The following is a 12,258-nucleotide window of genomic DNA, read 5'->3' on the forward strand; positions in this document are numbered from 1 at the left end:
TTATTTACTCCCTTGAGTCACAAGATCGTTTTTTTTTGATTGACTGAAACCCTATGTAAGGAAGTTTTAATTTCCTAGTTGCCCTGAATGCAGCACAAGGTGTTTTTTGTTTTTTTTGCCAATCATGGCTAAAAAATGTTTTTAAAAAGACTTCACCAGCTCTACTTGCCGAATTTTTCTCTTGTTCAGTCAGGTACGTGAAACTTTTCACCCTCTAACATGATAAAGCCTATAAAATACAGGCACATAACTAGTTTGTGTATTTGTACTCGATTTTATTTCTCATTACGAATACCAGATTAGAGTAGGCGGCCATTTTGGGTGTTAAAACACCGGCGTGAGTTTTAAATTGCTTTATTTTGCCAACAGCAGCTTTTGGTTCACATTTGGTGTTGTAAATTGTGTTCAATATCAATTTCCAAAACAATATGGCCACAAAAAGCAATTGTATTGCGCCTAATAAATACACCAAAAGTCCACACCTGTTAATTTGTATTTTATATCCTAAACAACATTAAGTAGTGTCCTCAAATGCTCTTAATTTGCATAAAGTGAGTCACCATCTGTGTTGTTTTGAAACTATCCCCTCGAGTTACCTCTAATGATTATAATTATGCTTACACAACATCTTTAAAAACCAAAAAGAGTTTCATCATTCAAGTGTACGGGGGCCAATAAAACAAGTGGGTATCGATTACACTCGACATTTATGCCAGTTCTTTACTAAGTTACAAGAGCGGTCATTGCTCCTCTCATATTTTGTTGATGAAGGTAGTTGAGGGGAGCGGCTCCTCCATCAAAATGTCGCAGAGTTATGGATGAATGTGTTGCAATGTTGAGGTGGACCCTCTGCTCATTAATCATTTACTGCGGGATGTTTATAAGCAGTGTGTTTAAATACAGATTTAAAACTATATTCATGATTCATTTTGTTGAATTAATTGGAAAGCAGCATCTGTCCAATTCCATTACTAGCGATATGGGATCAGGTATGTAAATTTCCAAATGACAAACGGTAAGTGACACCTGAAACCCAAACACACGATTAGAGTGTGATGATTTAATACTTAATTCAAATTGTCACTTGGTGTTTCTTTGTTTAGTATGCATTGATTTGTTTGACCTAAACCACAAACACATTTTCTTCTCAAAAGCCAACCCTGGCCCTATCTTCTAATTAGAATTTTAAGAAACCACCGCACCTGAGGAAAAACAACCAGTTAGCGACCGAAAGTGTGACTATGTCGTTCAATCTCATACTCTCACAGGCACACGTTGGGGTTGAGGAGCTTTGCTGAAACCATAGTGGAATATCCACCATCAAGAAGCTTGAATGTAGAAGGTATGTTCATCCCCTTTGTTGATTTTCAAAAACACTTACTGAGGCTAATATCGGCTCACGACGCTTTCCAAAAGCGGTCATTGAATGGTTGCTTGTCTATATGTGCCCTGTGATTGACTAGCCATCAGTCCAGCATGTACCTAGTGTCTCACTCAAAGTCAGCTGGGATCAACTTCAGTTCACCAGCGACTCTAATGAGGACAAGTGCCAAAGAAAATGAATAGATGGTCGTGCTTCAGGTTGTTTTGGGTCGCTCAGTTGAGGGTGATAGAAGCTAATTGGCTTTCTTCCCCTTCTTAAAGATCTGGCAAAATAAGTTTGAATTCCATGCTACATCCAATTTACTTAAAGACAAAGAGTCATATAAATAATGTTTTTAATTTGGTGCATGTGAGAAAGTCTTCTAATTGTAGAATGTCTCTGACTGATCAGTGTTCATTTTCTTTTTATTTTCTGGCTGTGGCAGCTGCATTTCTTGCCAAGCCAGCGTCGGTACCGAAGGGTAGCCCCGGAGGAAAGTAGAATCAGAGCAAAGATGTGCAATTCTCCCGCAACGGCGTGCTTCCAGCATGTTTCTAATAATAGTTGAGATTTAATTAGAGAATTTAATTGGTGGCGCCAGCTCAAGTTGACGCGCGGGGAAGTGCGGGTGACATCGGCCGCTGAGTCAACAAATGCCATGCTCGTTTTTTTTTTCTTTTAATCTTTTAAACTTTTTATTTTTTCTACCATATTATCTCCAGTGACATATTCCAGTATTTGTGAAAGTCTTCTTCGTTTGTGTTCGATTGGATATAATAATAAGTCGCGTGCCAGAAGAGCCAAAATAAACCATCATCAGTTGACAGTTTATTATTCTGTTATTTTTATTATTATTATATATTTTTTTGTTCTTTTATAATTATTCCATTAAATCATAATTCTATTATTAATCATTGCTAAGTGTTTCGAACCACCCCCCCTCGTCAAAAAAAGTCTTTATGGACTTCTCTCGACAGTTCAACATTGGTAAGTGAATCATATCTGCGAATGTGACCTTTTCCTTTCCTCGCACACGGAAGCAGTGTCTTTCCCATCCAGACACATTTGCAGTCGCCTCGCTGTCACGTGCAGGTTGTACTCGTCTCTCGAGTCGCCGGTAGGCCTCCCCGTGACATTGCTTGGCACCGCTGCCTGCTTGAGTATGCACGGGAGCCCCCCCGGTGATTGATGCCCAGAAAAGGGGAGAGGAAATCTATCCCCGGGTTGTAGCGCCGACTGCTGATGAATGACCCCTCAGAGGCCTGAGCAGAACTGATGGGTCACGGGCGCCCGAGACCTCGGAAGATGGATGAGGCTGGGATGGATGAGGATAGTCCTAGCAGTGGGAGTGCCAAGGGAAAAAGGCAAATTGAGTTGTGATTATTTATTTATTTATTTTTAACACCAAGGAGCCTCGTCGACATCGCGACCAAAATATTCACAATTATCTTTGTTTTAATATTAATATTATAAAAACTAAGGAGCACAGCAACGTGCTTTTGCTTTTGTATTCTACCCTCGTAATCCGCCGACGTGGCACCTCTCCGGAACATATATTTGATCATCCGCCCGCAGTGAATTAAGGCAAAATCAATCTGGGTGATGCACACCAAGAGGAGAGAAACTGACAGAAAATAATACCATCTGTGTTTTTTATGACGGCGGCAGATGAGAGCGGGAGGTGATTTTAGGAAGAAAAAAAAAATCCACTCCTGACAGGTTCAGCCCTGAAAGTATCTTCTTCGCTTGTTTCTCAAAAAAAAGCTCCACTATCACGGCCTTGTAGCTCCACAACAAAGACAGATAACGATTCCATATCATCAATGTAGAAAATATGGTAATAAACCACTCCAAAAACTTTGCAATGTTCTTCACCCTCTCTCGGCTGCCAAGGAGATTCATCGCTACATCTCTGCATGGCCGCAATCTTGGCCCGCCTCCACGTGGCCATAAAGGGGTGCACAACAACAACAAAAATTGGCTTCCTTTATGAGCCGCCACTGTTTTTAGCATCTCAATCGAGAATTTCTCCCACCTCCAAGCATCGCCCTCATTTACATAGCCGCTAAAATAAAAAATCCATTTGCATTGCGTCCCCTGCCATAGGCTCCTCCCCCGAGGCAGGCCGCTGCCCTCTCCGACCACTCGGGTGGGCCGCAGTGGTGATAAATTGGCATGGATTAAATGTCAGCCCTTGGAGCGCATCCACCCTCTGCCGAACCACTGTGAATCTCTTAAACGGGAACAGGTCGGACAAATTAGAGTAGAGAGTCGGCGTCCCGCGCCGTCATCCAGACAATTTAAGGGGACTGCTTGACCCGGAACATACAGACACAAGGTGAGACCAGCCCACCTTGGCACTGCTACGTGTACTGGTCTTAAATTAGGATTTGAGCGGATAATTGATTTTTAACATCTTGACTGATTTTTAAAATGACAGCATCTGACATGTGACAACGAAAAATTGACGCGTAATAATTAACATAACATATTTCCACCGACACTCCCGAGTCTCCCACCCTGAACCAGAGGCCTTTTGTAGTCCAAAGACTGACCCATCCAGACTGCCTACCTAGTATTTGTCAAAGAAGAAATTAAATAAGCTAGGCTAACTGGTAGCTTATCTGGTAATGACAACATTAGCTTACACAAGAATGGCTTTCTTGAAGCTTCCAAACATTTTTTTTTTTCCAAACCATTACATGTCACTGAAGATTATTTAAGTAAGAGTATTTAAATCCACAGAACAAGTAATTTGTTTAATGGGTGTCACATGACGATGTGATGAGCTAAAGTTATCGTTAGCTTGCGCGAATAGTTACAGAGTAATACATTTTTTAATTCTACCTGCTAAGATTAACTGCTTGTTGTTGGCTAAATACAGGGGAACTTTTAGGTCACAGTGACAGTAGCTTGCTTTTTTTAAAAACATTTTTAAATAAATAACTTACAGAGCTAATGTTAGCAAATCCATACTGCAAAATAAAACAGAGAGCAATGAGAAGACCTCCACCAAGGCTTAGGACATTTGTCACCTGCAAAGCCAAGAACTGAATGGCTACAATTTAGTGCAAAGTTCATTCAAATTGGATAAAAGCTGACAGCAAAGCCTGATACATTATAAAGGATAAGAATTTTTTTTTCTGGCTGGGTAATTTTTCATGATTCATAAAAATGTAATAGGAGTACCTGTGGAAGAATAACTATCCATCCAAAATACAGTTTATATATTTCGCATCTGCCAAATCAAAGCCATGTAAATATTTTTTTTCTGTGTGTGTGTGTGTGGCGGGGGATAATAAATCGCTAGTTTGAAAATGTACAAATGAAACATTGTAACAAGCATTTAGTTTTGTCGACCTTTGTTCTACTAGGAGAGCTCCAACTCGACAACAATTTCCAGTAAAAACAAGATGATAAAAGATCTGTTTTTCTCTGCGTGGGTTAAAAGTGAACTCTCGTCTTTGCACGCTGTGGCTTTGGTGTTATTCCCAAGCACATAACTTTCCAAGACTTCTGAATATACAAATCGATGGAATTGCAAATTCAAGAAGCTGCTTCTGCCTGGTAGCCACCAACACACCACAGAGCTCCAAAAGACAGTGCTCTGATTTAAAAAAAAAAAAAAAAAAATCCCCAATTTCCTCTCACCAGAATAACTGAATAGTTTTCAAAAGGCTTTTTAGGAGAACCTCATCGAACCCCAGCAGAACTAAAATAACTACTTTCCTATTAGCCAGCGCTTTGGTGCCACCTGGTGGGCATTTTTGAGAATTTTGGAAAGCTTCCAATTAAGTGAGTTTGTTTGTTGTGAACCACAACTCGGCGGGGGTTCACGACGCAGTGTAGCTAACAAGTAAGCCTGCTGCTTTTCTGTGCACCAAAAAACAAGGGCAAAGAAAAAAAAACAAAAAAAACGGCAACTGTGGTCTCACTGCTCTTTATCTCTAATGGACGACTGCCCAGAACTAAGTTGCTTCTGGGACCAAGTGGAACACAATGCTGCGCCACACTTATTACACAACACAAACTGCTTGTGCTGCTGAAAATGTCGACAACAAGGGCAGCAAAAGGACAACGTGAGCATTTGCTGGCTCCGTTTGAGTATCTGTCAACAGCCTCTTGGTCGCCGTGCAATCTTCGGCGTCTATAAGAGCCGCTCTCATTTAGCGTCGTAAAGCCGGCGGAATCTCCGCTGAGGCGGCCGGTAATTGATGAATGGCTGCGGTGGTGTTAGCGCAAGCTAGTCTAGTGCAGAGGAGAGGCCAAGGGGAGGGGAGCAATTTGCCGCTCAGCGAGGGGGCCCCGCTCGGCAGCTTTCGCCCAACACTCCAATTTGCCTTGCTGAGTTTTTTTTTCTTGAAATTTCGTCGCAGCTTAGATGGCTTGTTGTGAAGTTTCACAAATGCGACTCTACGTAACCTACATTTTCGGTTCATTGACACACAATTTTAATGCCCATTCAATCTCTGTTGCTAACCAAAACAGCTGCACCAAGGCATATGAACAGGCTTTGTAGAAAAAAATGGCGGCATGGTGTCCACTATTTTAGGATTTACGGTTTTGAAGTTTCGGACTGGTGACAATTTATAGTAGGGCTTCGATGAAGTAGCCTGTGAGGATGAGAAGTCGACTGAGCAAAGAGCTCCCGCGAGTGAACGCGTCCGTATAAATATTCATGTGGCTCGTTTGTTTGTGTGCGGCAACAGCTGCGGCGCTTTCATCTGGCGTGCTTTCACATTTTCCGAGAAAAGATTCGTCCGGGACGGCGAGCGGCATCGCGTGCGGTTTGTTAGCCGAGTGCGTGCTAAAGTTGTTGTTGTTTTCGCTACATGATTCATAATGAATGAGGCCCACCAAATTTATATTTGGGTTTGTTGGCAGGAAAATTTTACCTTTAAAGATAGACTCATGTTTTAATTGACAAATAGGTGCTCCCTTGGTATATAAAAAATTGCATTCTATTATAATGTCGATTTAAAGTTGATTAATTGTTCACCCCTACTACCTAAGGGTCAACTCTGATTTATACAAGGTTGTTTTTTGTGTTTAGCCTTTCCATTTGTCTTCATTGATATATTTGATTAACTTGTGCTACTACTCTCACCAGCTTGCCTTGCTCTGACAAATCACCACAATAAGCCGAGTGGAGGTAAAGTCCCTGCTGGGGAGCGCGGCGCACACACGAGCTGCGCTACATGCAAGTGAGCGTGCACAAATAAATATGTAAATATCTCCATCTGGGTATAATGCTGGCGCAGCGGTGGCTTCACCAAAGATGGAGAGCCTCCCTTGCTGTTTGATCTTTTAATTACCACCAGGATGCTAAAGGTTACGATCCGTTTATGTTTGCGAAGACGTCCATCGTATCCCTCGCACGTCTATTAGCATTAATTCACCTCTTGCTTGCTCGTAGGAGCAGATTTTTACAGGCAAATCCGAATTTAGAGTTCTCCGCTGTCGTAGTTAACGTTGTGGCGCGGAATGTTGAGCACCTCTGAGGTCTACTGGAAGAAATACAGCGAAATTAAGAGAGGATGCGATAAAACTCTATTAAGAGTCGTTCTTCCTACAAAGTGGAGAGAATACAGTGGGTACAAAAAGTCTACTCCTGTGTTTAAACGCTTGTGTGTATTAAAATGATTAAATGAATATGAGTGGCAAATTTTGAACCTAGCCACTCTTGGCCACAGTTATAAGAAGGTGTGCACACTTATGCAACCACGTCTCAGTTGTTTTCTCTTACCATTTTGAAAAGTTTTTTTTTCTAATTGAGTTGTACAGGTTAGAAGTCACCATAGTGGTGGGAAAAAAAAGTTTTAAAAAGATTTTCATGGCCTTGATTTAATACCACTAAAACTTGACTCTTCACACATTATGCTATGCCAGCGTAGCACGCTGAGAATAAAAGTGACCATTACATTTTTTTTTTCCGTTGGGATGATGAAAAAATAAACACATGCTTTAACCCTGACCCTTGTATATTTTTTGCCATCATTATTCATATACTATTTAGTCTACGGCTACTTTGCATATTCCGTTTTCTGCTCCCATGGTAATGCATCTTCCTCCCAGCTGACTGGTTGCCATGGTGACCCCACTGTTGCTAATGTAGTAAAGTATGAGCCCAAGGGGACTGCAGTCCAACTGAAATGATTCAAGTTACTGTAGCATAGCATCTGCTTTAAAAAAAAAAAAAAACACATAACATCTCGATATTAATTAAACATCTTCGTTGCACAAAAGTAGCTCCTGATTCTTCCATAAATTAATCTAAAACTCAGCATATGCAAATTCTTACTTTGGTCTTCACTTTTTTTTTTTTTTTTTTTTAAAAAAAAAAAAAGCAATTTTCCTGTTTACTTGAGCTGCATCTAGATGACCATTTTTCAAAGATCTTGCTTTTACGCTTCTTCTTGTGATGGTCATCTTTGTGAAAGCGTTATGTTGGCTGAATTTGGAATAGATCATTCAAGGTCATTAATTAATCAGAACATTTTTCAGCCTACTGAGCCACAGATGAAAGGCTAATGGAATGTGTGGGGGGGAAATAGTCACAACAAAGTCAAAGAATATTACTGCAAATGGAGGAAATGGATTTGAAGACAGTCGTACATAATAAGCATCTAATACTATGGAGACTTATTTCCCCTACGGTGGCCCTGAAGGTAAAAAAAAAGTCTCAGATCTGCTTTGAAGTGCTGCTTTGTGGATGGTGTTTATTGAGTAGATGTTCGATTCGCCCACCTGCTGTCTGAATGCTTGTTGTCCTCTTTTTTGCAAGGGCCGTTAAGTCGACTTCTCCACCACTTCGGCGAACAACCCAAAAGCTCCTTGGGGAGGGGCAGTAAACACCAAAGTCCAAGAAGCAATTAAATGCAGACAGATGAGGAAAAAGCTTGGCTAAAGGTAAGAATTGAATTTTGGCTTTATAATTTGCAAAGTACTTCAATAACACAAATAAATGTTTAAAACATGTCCTATAAATATTTGCTAAAGGAAGAAAATTATTCTGGTTCTGTCACTTGTTGCTAGGAAGAGTCTTTCAAGTGAAGTTCTAAAACTCCTTTATAAATCTCTAAAAACTATAAGCCAAAAATATGATGACTAAAATTTGGCAGAGTACTGTTTGCCTCACCTTGAACTTTTATTTTTTAATAAAAAAAAAAAATCATATGTTACGGCACAAGCCACAATATTAGCCTAAATAGGGAATATTAGAATGAATATTAAAAATGCCTGGAAACATTTTAGTGGAGACATGAAGTGAGAAAAGTTGCGCAATCTCTGCAAATCACACAATATTGGCTACAAAATTGATAGATTAAACCGCAGACAAAATAAATGCCAATTTTTTTCCCCTCTATGCTCAGACTTGCTTAATAAAGTTACATTGCCATTTTTTTGTCAAAGTGATGCCTTAATACAACTTAAAAATTCTTTAAAAAAAACAAAAAACATGACAGGTGAAATGTGTTCCTTCCCCAACACTCGCACAATCGACGGCACACTTTATACCGCTTGTTCTTCCTGCGTGTTGCTCCGAGCGATTTCAAATTGACATTTGGAAGTGCTCGTTTGCAGATTTGTTTGCATCCCTCGCAGCTACTGTGTCACTTAATGGAAGGAGCTCCCCATCCCCACCCCTCCCTTACCTCTTACACCCTCCAGGTCTTTCTTTTAAATCCTTTGCTTCCCTTTATTTCATTTTTTTCTTTTTATCTTAACTATCTGAGTGCTGCCACCTTTCAAAGTCAACACAAACGAAACCGCTAATGAATCAAACAGAACTGACTCTTTTGTCACGCCAACAATTACACAGCATGTTTCTTTTCGAACAACAACAAAAAAGCCTCAAACAACAGTTTGATTACCGAGTGGCGCTTCCAGGAATTCCAGGGCAGTAATTGGACGCTTTGCATGAGTCAGCATTTTTTGGCAGGGTTTCAGCTTCATTCTCCAATTCCCCCTCTGAAACATGAATATCACACAGAGAGACACATTTGCAGGTTTTTGAGCCCCCCCCCCCCCCTTCCCCCTCCTTATTTTTGCCAACATCCACAATGAGTCGACTGGCTCAGGGTCCCTGCAGGACAAAGCTGGTCGCAGCAGAAGCTTGGCAGAGCACAAATCCTTTCATCCAGAGCTCATCATGTTGGTCCACATGATTCTCTCTGCCGATTTTTCTTTTCTTCCAGGCTTTTTAAAACACATTTGAGAGGCTCTGTTTGTACATTTTTTTCTAGTGCTGTCATTAACCTGAGCGTTGTGAAGTTTGCTCAGGTGTCTTCATTCCTGGCCAGTGCAGACCATTAGAATGATAAAACTCTTCTTTCTTTCTTTTATGACTCCCTCGTTCATCCGCAATACAATATAATTTGCATGAGTGTGGGTTGGCCACAGGGGTACTCTTTGGTTCCATATAAAACTGGATGCATAGGTGGACCTAGACGCCCCCCCCTGGTTTAAGCCTTCTCATGCTAGCCATAAAGAATTTCGTCTTATTTCAAGATGATATTTGGCTCTGTTGCTGTTGTGTGTTTTTTTTAAATCTCCGCGGGGCTCTAGGGAACACAGTCGGTGTTCCCGCATCTATTTTTCATGTTAAATGGGGCGAGGCTTTAATTGCATCAACAAGCAGCTTCAAAGTGTATACATTCTTTCAGCTATCCGGGCCAATTACTGTGCACCTGACTGCGTTGGGTCGCATCTGTGCAAGTCATGAATAAATCTCAAGTCCTAACCTTTGGATTTCCAGCGTGTCCCGAGTTAACGTGGCCAAAGCACCTATTGAGTCACCCAATACAAAAAAAAAAAGTCAAAATAAATGACACACTCCCCCCCCCCCAACTCAGCTGCTGCGTAGCTAACTAGGCCACATTCTTCTATTGTTATGTCGTAATCCATCTCACGGAATTACAATTATTGTTGTGAACCCCCCCCCCCCCTCCCCCCCTCGTACTCGTTTGACAGGCATGATGTCAACATGACGGCAGGGGGGTTAATTACACGACAAGGCGCAGATTGCACATGCACGCTAACATCTGCTCCTCCGCTTCCGACATCCCGCCATGCCGCCGTCCATGTAGGAAGCGGAAAAAGGAAAGTGGGACAAAGCCGACTTGTAATGAATTCTATAATTAGAGAGCTACGTTACGCCTTAGTTCTGGATGGGGGGGTAGCAGGAGGTGTGCAGCTTCCTATAATAGCACCCCCCAAATAAACAATAGGGTGGGTGCTAAAAAAATGCAAGGTAAAAAAAATGGGCTGAAATGCTACTTGGGTCAGTTTGACCCGACATTTTTGGGCACAACAACCCGGAAAGCTGATTTGTTTTGATGGACAAAAAGTATTTCATATGTGGAGAGGTGAGCAGTTACAGGTGAAGGGAAGACAAAATACTCATGAATGCATTTTTGCTCTGATGATTAATGTGCATTGTCCCCCCCCCCCCAAAAAAAATAATGCCAGAAGTTACTCGTTCGTCCCAAGGACGTGAGTAGCCCACACGTCTGATCTAAAAATAGCTGATTCACTAAGAAGAGACAAAACAGAAGAATAATAACAAAGATTTTTAAAGCTTCTATATTCCTTTGAAAAATAAAATAAATTGTATTCAGTTGGGGGGAAAAAAAACATCAAAGATTGATTCTCTTGCTTGCAAAACACTTAATGCCGATAAAAAAAATCTCTGGCATCTATTTTCTTTGTTGAAACCTTTAAAGATGTCAGGCCGCGGCACCTCGTTATGGAAGAGAAAGCAGTTTATAACCCTCCTCCGTTAATAAAAAATGACATTATTAAACATAGATAGATCCTCCCTGCCTTTTATTGGATTCTTATTTTTCTGTGACACCTGTCCCGGCGGTGTCATATCTTTTTAAACATTTATTGAAAGACTCCTCTTCGATCTTAAACAAGGACCGGGATGCAGATGACCTCAATCTCTCATGCTTAGATGTTTCCTTCACGTCGACCTGGTCATAGATCTGACACGACAAGCTCGCGCCGAGATTTATCGTAACGATGAAGGCGTTTTAACGATTCACAGCGCCCGCTGTTGCTTCATGCATGGTTGTGCACGTGTAGGACATGTGCGAAGCCCTCACTGCAGGAGCCATCAGTTGCCGTGTTTGACACGTTGCGAGATTGTAAAAGCAGCGGCTCGCCCGCTGCGCAGCGAGGATTCTCTCACAGACACTTTTCTCGCAGTTTGGACGTCAAAAATGACAGCCGCGCCCGCTACAAAGGCCCGCTTCCTGTCTGTCTTCGTCCCTCTCTCCTTGTGATGGATGTTTTATTTCCACTCGTTCCTTTCGCCGCCTCGTCTGACGGCGAGATGGGAGGTCTGCCCTCTGACGACGGTAGAGAGCAGATGGCGGCAACATGTTTGAAATTCTGCCGACGAGAGTTATATTCGCCAGATTATTAGGTACACCTGCCTGAAACTCAAGATGGCTCTGCAGATGATTATGATGCTAATCTTATTATCATTCTGAAAGCTGAATAATTAATCCATCTATCTGATTGCTTTTACATATTGTGCCTAATGGGGTACCTAATGAACTGTCCGGTGACTGTAAAGAACATAGGGGGAGAAACAACAACCGCACGTCTGCTTCCTCACGACTGCGCTGTTCCTATTTAAAGTTACGAATAAATCCCCCGATATTCCCTCTCCCGCCGCGGCAGAATTGCCATCGTTAGCGTTGACCTTTTCACTATTTGAAGAAATAGAACCTAGGTTGCGCCCTCAGATGGAAGTTTATGCATGAGGCAATTGAAATGTAAAGACGTCGTATACTTTGCTTTGCTTCAAAATTCTCATTTCATCAGAAGCGCTTCATCTTTGTCCTTTCACAGCCTTGATGAAGACGTCGCCGCTCGGTTCCGCT

At 41.6% G+C, this 12,258-nt stretch overlaps 1 protein-coding gene across 2 annotated transcripts in view; it reads left to right on the forward strand.

Annotated features, from left to right (window-relative positions):
- Positions 1 to 1,268: 1,268 nt before the first annotated feature.
- rdh8a (retinol dehydrogenase 8a) overlaps positions 1,269 to 12,258 on the forward strand; it is an 84,353-nt gene continuing 73,363 nt past the window's right edge. Inside the window, exons 1-2 of one of the 2 annotated variants that reach the window (XM_088356893.1) lie at positions 1,269 to 1,342; positions 8,148 to 8,272. The gene's annotated coding sequence lies outside the window, so the exon portion shown is untranslated. The remainder of the gene's footprint in view (positions 1,343 to 8,147; positions 8,273 to 12,258) is intronic. The other variant, XM_088356892.1, reaches the window with a different exon arrangement.

The sequence above is a fragment of the Syngnathus floridae genome, chromosome 17 (assembly GCF_059516105.1).
Source record: "Syngnathus floridae isolate MCC-2025c chromosome 17, RoL_Sflo_1.0, whole genome shotgun sequence".
Taxonomy (NCBI): Eukaryota; Metazoa; Chordata; class Actinopteri; order Syngnathiformes; family Syngnathidae; genus Syngnathus; species Syngnathus floridae.